The sequence below is a fragment of the Amblyomma maculatum genome, chromosome 1 (genome assembly GCF_055883805.1).
Source record: "Amblyomma maculatum isolate TAMU_Amacu chromosome 1, ASM5588380v1, whole genome shotgun sequence".
Taxonomy (NCBI): Eukaryota; Metazoa; Arthropoda; class Arachnida; order Ixodida; family Ixodidae; genus Amblyomma; species Amblyomma maculatum.
The window spans coordinates 249,835,355-249,847,457 of record NC_139344.1 but is presented as its reverse complement, the minus strand read 5'-3'; the positions used below and the strand labels follow the sequence as shown (position 1 = coordinate 249,847,457).

At 45.0% G+C, this 12,103-nt stretch overlaps 1 long non-coding RNA gene across 1 annotated transcript; it reads left to right on the top strand.

The window, feature by feature from the left end:
• The first annotated feature begins 455 nt into the window (after positions 1–455).
• LOC146206194 (uncharacterized) lies at positions 456–5,555 on the top strand. The gene is made up of 4 exons (XR_014703245.1): positions 456–684; positions 1,350–1,434; positions 2,546–2,654; positions 5,461–5,555. It is a non-coding gene; the product is annotated as an uncharacterized LOC146206194 (long non-coding RNA).
• The last annotated feature ends 6,548 nt before the right edge of the window (positions 5,556–12,103 follow it).

Below are 12,103 nucleotides of genomic sequence, written 5' to 3'. Positions count from 1 at the left end.
TTCCTTTTTTTATGATGGTAACCGGTTTCAAGCTGGGTGCGGCTGTGTTTCTACTTCCCGTCCGATGTCCTTTCAAGAGCTACCACAAAAGGACCCCCCGTTTTTCCCCGGAGGAGGTGGGGAATCGTCGAAAGTTGGGAGCATCTTATCTTCTTACAAAAAGCGGTGCCTCCCCCCTTCACCTCCCCCCCCCCGACACCCGTCCCGTCTTTTGACTCCTACGCGAGCTTGACCGTGGAGGGAGCAAGGCCGAACTCAGAACAAGGGCGGACAGACAAGTGTGTACGCTGCAAAACAGGGAGAAAGGGGAGGTGAGGGGGGAGTGGTGGTGAGGCGAGAAGCGAAGCAGTTGCTTTTTAGTTTTGTTGCTTTTATTCTCAACGCAGCGTCACGTGTTCGTAGTTGCTTGAGCCTGCCTGCGTTCCCTGCGACTCTGCGGGTCCGAGAAGACGACGACGGTGATTGCCGCACGAGTCAGCGTTCGTGCTCTTTGTCGTTGGTACTCATCTGTGTTTTTAGAAAAGTTCGGTTGCTCTCAGCGATTATTTCACCGAGTGCGCTCATCGATGCCTCACTATGAAACGACTTCGTGAAAGTGTGAACTTCGGAATGAAACGGCGGATGGCTGGTCGTCGCGGTGGTGGTGTTCCAACGGATCCTTGGCGCCAAATTTCAGCCGCGCATGTAAGTGACGTTTTACATTTCGTTTTACGTGTTTTTCTCTGCTATTTAACTTGGCCTGAACATGTTTTGTTATTGCTTACGTCCGCGACGCTGCTTGTTTGTCTGTGAAACGGCCTCTGAGCACGACGTCTTGGATCCCAACCTGAGCATACCACTCCCTCAGTTCAGACTGGAGGAGCGGCGCATCCCAAAATTTTCAGATGGTCACGACCTTTTTGCGGGATGTTAATGGTGCATTTTTAGTCGTCTACGACGCTCACAAGCATATCCCGCGGTCGAAAGTATGCGTCGACGAACGCTAATGCAGTCCCGGTGATACGCATTGACGTGTTTGCATGTCGCATTATTTTTGCTCGCTGCCTACAATCGATTTTGATCGTCTGTTGTTGCTGCTTTACGGGAACGCTGCCATAAATGCGGGAGAGCATGCAGGGTGATGGGTTAAGTTTCTTTTGCCAGCAACCTGTACGTTCAAAGGCAGCGCGCTTGATATCCTAAAGTCACGCTTTCAGAACGCCGATTTAACCCCGCAGTTTTGAGCTGATGGCGTCGAGACCAGAGGTGGGACCGAGCCGATTCGTGTACATGTATACTGTCGCAGTGACGCAATGTGCAGGAAAGACATTTCTCAAGCTTTTTTTTTTTTTTTTTTTTTTTCGCTGCAGGCTCAAGTCCTTCGTCTTGTCTGCGCAAGAACGTAGACTGTCGTTTCTTCAAAGAATTTGAAACTGGTCTCTGCTATCCGTGCTGGTAAGTCCAAAGCCTTGTTTCCGTCCAGAAAGGGGCGTTCAAATTGACACGCGCACTTTTGTGGCACATATTGCTGATCACTGACATCTGCCTCAATGTATACTGCTTGGGATTCTCGTCGGAGAATATTTATGTCACGTGCCATGTGTGTGTCTCCTTGCGTGTTGCCATTTTCGCTCATGCCGTGCAATATGGTGCACGCCCAGACAGTGACTTATCAATTGAGTTTCATTGTGTTTGAGGGCGTGTGCGAGTAAATAGTGTTATTTAACTTGCTGATCACTTATGTTAAGAACTGATAATAAATATTGGACTCGATCAAATCATTTAACAAGTGAAAAATCTGGGTTAGCTAGTGATCAGATGTCTTCAGCATTGAAGCAAACCATGTGTCACCCCTTCTCTGCTTTAAGACTGACTTTCTTTTTGTAATCGGTACATAAAAAGACCAGCGCAAAAAAAAAATAATTACGGGGACAAAGGAACAAAAAATGACAGGACGGGCACTGAAATACGTTTTGTGTTCCTTTGTACCTGTTTTCTTTTTTTTTTTTCGCTGGTCTTTTAGGGTGTAAGTATGAACCAACTGGCCCAAACAGCTATTTTGATTAAATGTGCTAATTTTCGTTAGCGAGCTAAGGAAAATTTTTATATCACTAATGTTTTTCATTTGGGGATTTGCTATAGCTTCTTCTGAGCTATTTCCATTCTGAACTTTTCAGCGTCCTGACCCATAGAAAGGAGGCTATGCCTGACCAATAACAACACATTCTTTTCCTTCTGTAGTTTCTGTTGTCAGACATTGTGTTATACTCATTACTACAATTCACTGGTACTGAGACATTCCCTCATTAATGTGTATTGTCATTGTGCTAGCAGTTTGTCATAAATCTGCTATTCTAGTTTATTTAAGCAGTTATTTCGACTGTAAAGAGGTGGCAGATATTGTTACAGATATATCTAGGAACAGGAGTTGTAGCTTTTAAGCTCATTGTCAAAATATTTGAGTCATTGTTTTGGCATGTGTGGTGCCATTATTTTTTTTACTATATTTATGTATGTACTAGTTACGAGTATCATGCTAATGTTATGAATGATACCTTTGCTGCAGCGTACCTGCCTATAGGAGGAATACGGTGTAGAAGTGCTGTTACTCCTGCTTCTAAAGATCAACCTGCTTTCTTCAGCGCTGGACGACTACTTACGGCAAGATTTGTGTGGTATGTATTTTTCGACATAGCTGTGGCATTGTGGTCTGTTCATTGTTGCTTTATGTCTATCAAAGAGCATATTTTTCTATGCTGAGGAGCAATAGCCCTGGCATTGCATTGATTTTGGAACCATTCAGTGCTATTGAGCAAGTTAGCAAGGGAGGAATTTTTTCAGTATGTAATCGATCTGAACATGTTGACTTCTTTTTATTGAGTGAGCTGTTAATGTATGCCTCTTTCCTTTTTTTCTTCAAAACCTAATATATAAATTGTTTGCACTTGGTTCTCAGCAGTAAGGTTATGCTCTCTGATGGGTGCAATTTTCAACAACTCACATGCTCTTATGTTGCTATGTATGTCCACAATAGAATGAAACTAAAAATGAAGTACTGTAGGTGATATGTAATGGACGGTATTTTAGCACTTTCAGCTTTATTGTTTCTTTTGTGTTCTTTATATTGTTTTGTGCCATTTGTACTCAGCGTATCTTCCTTGTGTTCCACCACTACCATTTAACACACATATATATATATATATATATATATATATATATATATATATATATATATATATATATGCCCCCACCCCTTATGTCATGTCTATGGGCCTATAAAGGGAGAATGAATGAAATGAAATTTGGAGTACAATTAGAACTGGATTGTGCAGCACAGTGGACATGTCTGTGGTAGAGGATAATGGTTGAATGGCTAATCAACCAAAATTGACTTAACTTTTGCATTTTAATTTTAGGGGACAGTATTATATACCAGAAATGAGGGTCCCCAATATTATAGGTGAGCCCAGTTCTTAAATTTTCTTAAGAACAATGTAGTTTAGAATATTGAACAAGGAAAGGCATATTTGAAAACTATTGTCTTGCTTTCCCACATTGCATGTAAAAAATGTTGCTGCACTTGGTATTGTTGCCAGAATCATGTTAGCTTCTTCTGCATCATCAAAAACACAAAATATGTCTATATTATCTGAATAAGAAATGTCAGCAACACCCTTTTTTAGTTATGTAATGTGGAAAAACCAACTTACAAAGCTTTTAAAGGAATATTTTTGATGCTCATTATGTTAGACCACATAGATGATTAGGAGGGTTTTAGGCCTAGGCTCACTCATTAATAGCCTTCAATTTTGCAGTTTTCATATTGCCTCTTATAAACAAAAAGAATAGATAATTAAGTCTAATCCTGAAGCTGTACCAGGTACCCAAAGTCCACATTGCTGCACAACCCACCGGCAGAGACTGCACGGGTGTCTCTTCATAGTTTATGATTTGCAATCTGTAAAGGTAAAGAACATAATCTTCGAGAAATTTGTTGTAAACACTTTTTAATAATCATTTTGTATAATATTGGTCAGCATTTACAATTTCATTAGTTAGGCATCTAAAGAGATAAGCAGTTGACAGTTCTGGCAAATTGCAGTTTATGAGAAGTTTTATTCCTGCTGCATGTGCTGCGAGCATTACATGAAGCAGCAATACATAGAATTTCAAGCTTTGTGGTTTGTTCAAGGAATTATAGGGGTATTGAAGTGTATTGTTTTTTGCCTCCTGAGCAAGATAATGTAGTCTTGAAGTGAAACGGCAGTCTCGAGAAGTTTTTGGCATCGGCATAAGCTGATGTGTGGTGTGAAACTAGCAATGAACTTATGTAAAAGTTGCACTTTATTGCCATGCTTTACATAATTCTGCATCTGTGACATCACTGCAGTAATGCACATGTGCAGAAGGTGCTTTGGATGTGCCTTGCTATCATTGCTCTTTTAGCATGAAATGTTCCATCTTTCAGAAGTGGTATACCGCATTTTATAAGGCATAGCCTCCGTGGTATATTCATGCCTTTTTCCAGGAATGTAAACTGCACTAAAGGCAGAAACAATAGAATGGCCTTAGACATACCCCTGCAGGAGCAAGCTCTGCAGTAACAAGCTTCATTCGTTATATTCATGAGAAATGACAACGAATGCAAGAACAAAAGAACCCTCCCCCCATCCCTCCCCCCCCCCCCAAAAAAAAAAGAAGAGATTTGCAGTTGTCACTTGTGATGGATGATCAGATGACTAAAGACAGTGTAGTCTCAGGAAAACATTAACACTATAGGCAACATAAGATAATGTCATGAAGGACCAGAGACTGTGTTTTCTAGGAGGGTGAGACCATAATGACTAGAAACAAGACCACTGGTATGGTCAGGTGTGAAAGCAAACTATAATGTTTGGGTGTTGGAGTGGAAACCAGCAAACAACAAAGGTGAAAGTGAAGGTGATAAAACAAAGTTTAACATAAAAAGCTAATGATAAAAAAAAGGAGAACTGCACATATGAACGAGTAGAGGGAGGGGTTTTTTAAATCACATCTTTTGCCTTTATCAGGCTAGCTTCTATTTTTTCAATATGTTTTCATTCATATTTCTTTAAATGACCCTCTGGGTAGTCCAACATCAGTGATGCCTATGGCTTGACCCTGCTCCTAACAAGAATATGTCTCATTGTATATTGTGTCTTATTGAGCATATTGTCAATTTTTTCTGAGATTGCAATGTGCTAGTTGTCTATGTGTGTGTTAGTGGCACAGGTAAAGCTCAGATTTGGAGAATTTTCATTGATCTATATATTGTGTGAGTTCACTATTCTCATTATATAAACACTTGGAAGCCTGTACTGGTGCACTATTTCCATCTGTCTTCCTTTTTACTTGCCCTTTGTGCAGTGTTATTTTTATATGTGAATTAATTACTCCATAAGCATGTTTTGTGAGACTTTCTTCGTGAGTAACCGATTACAAGTTCTCTTTTCTATGCAGGTCAAATATGTGGTACATCCCTGCCCTGACTGTGCGGAGAAGATTATCCAGTCCCTTGCTGCAACTTCGGTGTATAATGAAGTGAAATAAACACCATGGTATGTTATCTTAACCGATTGTTCTGTAAATTCTTTTTGTTCACTCTGCAACATAACTTACGGCTTGAACACAGCATGACACAGCCTACCTCACCTGAAACATTGCTCACTGTCACACTCCAGACGACACAAAGATATTGCAATGTTTCAACATAATCTTTCCTTCCAGAAAATCTTGAAGTGTATTGGTTAGCTTTATTCCTGCTTCCAGTGACCAAGTTTACGATGCAGATTGGTAATAGTACTCTTGTGTGGGTAGCATATATATACCACAAGATGATGCTTAGATACCCTATGTAATATGGCATTACTTTAAACTGCTTGGAGGGCAACGTTATCCTTCTCCTGGTGGTATAAGCTTGCACCATAAAGGTGCAAAACTTTGCGCTCTTTGTCGTAATATAAATTTATACTCTAAAATGGTAACTTTGCACCTGTACATACAGGATAAGTTTACGTTGTCAAGGTGCAAACTTGCACCTTTGATGCAAGGGTATGCTTATGCCATCGACAGACTAAAACATAGGCCTTTATGAAAGGTGCAACGTTATGCCTAGGTAGAATACAGTTACACTGCTTGTGAAGGTGCAAGTTTATGCTACCAGAAGCGTAATGTTACACTACATGCAATGGTATAAATACTTAGTCTTCCAAGACACAGCGTAACCTTATCCCAAAAAGGTGTTAGCTCAGCGACAAGCAGTTTACCCCCCAAAAAAAACTAAGATCACACCTTTTTTTTTTAGAGTGTGTTCGACAGTCAAGATTGAGGCTCCGTGCTTAGCACGTATTTACACCCCCTAGGCTTTAACCGAAACGCTCGTGGGAAAGTAAGGGCCTGTAAAGTGACTTCTCTGAGTGAGAGTCTCCATTTTCTTTTAAGTTACAGTTGTCTGTGTGACTTGTTGCTGTAACTTTGCCTATGTATACTATTTTGCTTCTGTAAATATATATCTCCTCCTGACCATCATCAGATCATCATCGTCTTCTGCTCTTACCTGCCGAAGAGAGCAAAAACATCACTGTCCCGGCCGGAGCGTACCGTTGGTACTTCGCTGGGCAGCGGTGTGGCTTGCACGGTGGTGAAATGGCTGCGTCGTCGTTAGACGTCGTCAGGGGCGGAGGATCTTCGTCTTTTCTCCGTTGAGCAACCCACCTCCAAAGGTTGCTGCCTCAGTTTCCCTTACGGGCGCTAGGGACCTTCCTCGCACACTGTCATCATAGTTGCGGCCTGGCGACGCAAACCGGGAGCTGTACGGTGATGGAGAGAGGTACCGACGGCTTGGTGACTGCCTTTCGCAAGTAGTTCTCGATTTATTCCGGTCGTTCGCCAGGACGGGGTGGTGTGGTGGGGCGTCGATGGCGAAGCCGCGCAGGCCGATTCGTCTGTAAGGGCAGTGGCATAGGATGTGGCCGGCCTCACCGCAATGGAAACATATATAGTGGTCGGTTATTAGACGTCCTCCAGGCGTCGCATTTCCTGGGGCTTGCAGATCGTTGGGAGGTTTGCCTGGCGGGGGCCAAGGGGTGGTTTTCGGAAACAGGGCGGTAGCGGCGAGGGATTGGAAGGTCACGCCGGGGTGCAGGACGACGTAATGCAGCAGCATAGTTTATCGCTGTTGCTTCTTCCACTGGAGCCATCGGAGTCATCGCTTCAGGAACTCCCAGTGCCTGTTGGACTCCCTCACGGATGACGGTCGTCCGTGAGCGACGCAACTGGCGGCTGCGTTGATGATGGAAGGAATCGGCGCAGCTCTTCTCGAAAGGATAATCTCACGGAGGTTATCCTCATATGTAGCTGCGGTGTCGCAGTTTACAGGGTACGCTTCAAGAGGCCGGCTGTACTGTCGAGTTCAGGCATCTAGGGTTCGCTCTATTGAGGATGCTTCTTGTTCGAATTCAGCCACAGTTTGGGGTGAGTTTCTCACGAGGCATGCGAAAAGGGATTCTTTGACGCCTTGCATTAAACAATGCAATTTCTTTTCCTCGGTCAATTCAGGGTCAGCGCGGCGAAATAGGCGCTTTCATTTTCTCTACATAAGCGAGGACTGACACATTCGGGAGCTGGATTCTTGATTGAAGGAATGACTGGGCTCTTTCTTTCCTGACGGTACTCGTATAAGCATTCAACAGCTTTGACTTGAAAGTGGCCAAATCCTTCAAAAGAGTCTCGCGATTCTCAAACCAAATACGGGCGGACCTCTGAAGAGCAAAGTACACTTGCCTTAACTTTGCTGTGTCGTCCCAGGCGTTGAACGAGGCTGCACGCTCGAAAATGTAAATACAGTCTTCGGCGTCCCCATCCGGTCGTCCTCGTAAGATGCGGGGCTCACGGGGCTGGACGAAAACAAGCGGCTGTACCTGCCCGGCTGGCTCTGTCTTCAGCGGCATGGTAACATTGACAGGGATTCAGCACCTCCGCCAGATATCACGTGGTGGTGACAAGGCCGATGATACAAATGAGTCTGACAGCGCACTGAAGAAACTTTTTATTGGGCTGACTTGCGCCCGCAAAAGAACTAAGCTATTTGGCGGCGGCGATAGCAACAATCGTGCTCGGCGGTCGTCGAACAAAGAATGCCTGTTTCACTGGTCAGCGCTCAATTTAAAAGCGACGTAGAAGGATCTCGATAAAACCGCGAGCAGTGACTAGCATAACCGGGAACATTGTAGAGATACAAGCATGTGGCTGGAATCCTTCGAGATACATCTCGAATCATGTGCCACAACAAGGAAATGATAAGGCCGCTCCTCACGACAACGAGAATGCACAAACAAAGAATACAAAAGTGATCCGTGCGCTTGATTCCCAATGATAAGACAGCATGCCGGCGGCTGTTGAAAAAGAGCAAATAAAGATTTGAATGGTTCGTGGCATTATTTCCCCCCTTAAAAAGGCATCGCCCCAATGCTTAGAAAGTAAATTAGTTGTGGTTTAACTCTGGTTAACCCTAGTCGAATTGCGATAGCAACGGCGGAAGCTTCTTTCGCCTGCTACCCCTATTGCAAAAACCAGTGCCACTGGGAGCCAGTGCCCCAGCGCCATACCTGATTATGGTCCCAGTATGACGCTGGACACTGGGCGCACTGGGACGCGGCATACTGGGACGCTCCGCGCTGGCGGCACTGTTCGCCCGGAAAAAAAAGGCGTGGGATAAAAATTAAAAAGTAAAAAGTAACGAAACAAGTTAGGTACATAAAAAACAAAAAAGAAAAGTAAAAAAAAAAAGAAAAAAAAATAGTGCACCAAGCGCGCCTCTAACTAAGTCCCTAGGTACATACCAATCACTAGCTCAGCACGCTAACCACTCGGCCACGCCGAGAACTGGATTTTCTACAAACATTTTTGCATTTTATGTCATGACCCGCATTTATAAGGTTGGGATGTTTCGGAGTCTACAGGCCATTGCTACCGCTCTAACAATTGCAACTTCTTGATCCTTTTACCTTGCTGTCTGCTCTCACGACTTGCAACTAATGTTCTGGGTGCCTATGCGCGCTATTTTGTGCACTGGAATCATTTTAACATGTGGAATTTTACATCGCTGGCAAATTTGCGAACGCCGGCTCTTGGGTGGTGCTCTGCTACCGTGGGCGTAATTTTCGCTGAACACGGAGCTTTAGTAGAAGCCTTCAAAAAAAAAACGTGCGACCAAGCTTCAATACCGGCAAGCGCCGCAGCGATGACCCTAATTGCGTGTAACTAAACCTTATTTGTTTGTAAACATTGCGGGAAGCGTTGCGATGACCGAGGACTCGGCTGCTTGATACGCAGAGTAAGGAGCGCAAAAGCTTGAGAAACACGCCAAATATTATGTATTACAAGCGCTGTATGTTGTTGCTTTTTCTCTCATGGACCTATCGCTTGGTAAACTACTCTCTTCCTCGTTTTAGTTTTTCCTTCTGCTGTTGATACTGGGCCGTGGTGCAGGCTACGCTCGCCTACGATTGAGCCCGCATTGAACATTTTGGCAGTAATCATTGCGTTAGAGTGCCCTTAAGATCAGCTGTGAAGTTGGTTATGCATGGTAGCCCACATTATTCAATTCCAGCTTTAGTAGTGCGTTAATCGTCTGTCTGTCATGAGATCGAGGCGCGGCGATCGTTGTCGCTCTCGAAACGCTCTAAACGACCTATCGAAACATGGAAACTCTAGAAAAAAGATATTGCCTTTGTTTTCTTACAAATGCGCAACGACTTCGCAGCAAAAAGCTCTTGCTTGAACCATATTTTTCGTATGCCCCCCGATGGTCGATTGAAAGTACGCTGTTGCCCTGTTGGCCCCTGAGGGATGCTACTCCGGCTGACGCCGCAGGCCGTACCGGCTATACTGAGGCACTGGGACCAGTGCGGCCCAGCGCACATACAGCGCTTCTCCCAGTGCATCGCGGATGCCAGCGACACACCCAGCGTCAAAAGTCCATTTCCAGCGTTTTTCTCCCATCGCGCCAGTGCAGCCAGTGTCTTCCAGTTATTGCTCCAGTGAATATCGCAGACCTCCAGCGTGCCCAGCAGATCCAGTGCAAAACCAGCGCGAAAATCTTCCTGGTTTCGCACTGGAGACGCTGGTTTTTGCAATAGGGACATTATTCTCCTATCACGCCCTATTAGTGTAAGGTGCTACAATATTGGGAACACTTAAGCTCATCCTTTAAGAGTATGACGCGAGAGCGTAAGTTACCAGCCCACATATAAATGAGAAGAATGCTGCTGAACCGAATGTGGAGCGAAAACATTAGCTGACGGTGACCGAGCGTTCCTCTTCTTCTTCGCGGCTGTTTAAGGTCAAACGTGACCCTTCCCGGGACAACGCGACGGGCCGAAACCTGGCACAGTATTGCTATCGCAATAAATTCACGAGCATGCCGCAGGCCTGCGGTGGTCATGGACGGACACTGATTGGTGGTCGGGTTGTGGGAGATCACGAAATCCCATGACGTGGCCGAGTTGATAGGAGTTGCCAACTCAGGCAGCTCCTTTGAGATGGGATTGCAAGATGCATGGAATCGAACCCTGGATCCTTGGATCAAGAGTCAGACACTCTACTCGGGTTGATTTAAGCGATGCTAATGCGTTTGATTGAGGATAATGACCTTTCATGTGGTACAGACGCACAAACTAAGAGATTGATGACTAAGCCAGCAGAAAAGTTCATGTAAGCGAATGGCATCCGCAGACGTGATCTCATATAACGCCAGTCGCGTTAAATATATCCCGTCCGTTAACGAGAAAGGCGGAGCTTATAGTGTACCCCAATCATATAGCGCCGATTCTGGCAAATGTCTATCCGATTCCCTGTTAACAGGGAGCATCCGCAGACCTTCATCTGCAACCGAAAAGGTTTCTACCTGTATTCTGAACCATAGGGATACACAAACTTGGGCACTATGTTTTGCCCTGAAAGATATTAAGCGACATGCCCCTTTGTGTTAAAATGCTTCGCTTGGATAATCGGAGCTTTCTGAGGAAATGTGTCCGCGCAATTGAAAAATTTTTTTTCGGGGATACATTTAAGGCTGGAGGTGCATCGCACGACATGTTTATTCCTTGGCTTCAAGGGCACGATTGCCACTGCAGCATGGCTACGAGCACAAACCTATTAAATAAGCTCATGTGAGAGCTAACACAAACACAATCATCACAAAGTAATCGAGACATCAACATTGACGCGTCCAGTGACGTTTTTTGGCTCCTTTTCTGCTAGCGTTTGCACCATAATGAGCAGTTTGAGCGTTTTCCATCAGTACTCAAAGCATCCTGCATGCTCAGCATTCAACGGATCATTGTCACCGTTCACTGGAAACAGTCATGTCGAATGGCCGCATAAGTCCTCGAAAAAGGTCCATTATGTAGCCACTCCACACGTTCGTAATCTCCTCGGTCTTGTTCGACTAGACGCAACAACAGAGATGACGAGCTGCTACCCGACGGCCGGCCGTTGTGTCGTGCCCCTTCCCTGAACGGTGAACAATGAAGTTTTTCCTCGTCTTTTATGGCGCCAAGGAAATCAAATGGCAAAACGCGTGGCGGGTACGTGCACCATCACCAGGGTCTCCAGTACGGCGAAGGAATCGAGTAGCAGTATTGGCAGTTGAGTTTCTAAGTCTCCTTTCTCGTCACGGAGGCCGAGTGGCGGAAGCGCTCCAGGTGCAGAAGGGCGGTTTGGACTAGTTGGTAATCCTTCATTGTTATAAACGCCAGAGGACCTTCGTGTTCTCGTCTTTATTCTGTAACGCTATTAGCTGCTCCAGGTGCTTCGTCATAGGGTCGATTGCGAGGAGAGCTTCATGACTCAAGTGCTGTATAGCATCTGATATTGCCGCATTCCTAATCAATCTTGTGGCGCCGTCATGCGGCCAGACTGCATTATCGGACGTTTTAGCTGGTCTTAGACATGCTAGTCACCCCGGCGTTCTTCGTCTTCCTCTCTCGAGCTTCCGGCTGCCTTGCCCGCGTACGTTCGCTCATTAAGCCTACCTTCTGGGTGAACCTACTTTGGCTGTTCTGGCTTTGACGGTGACATTTGGTGGAGGTGCTGGGTTCGC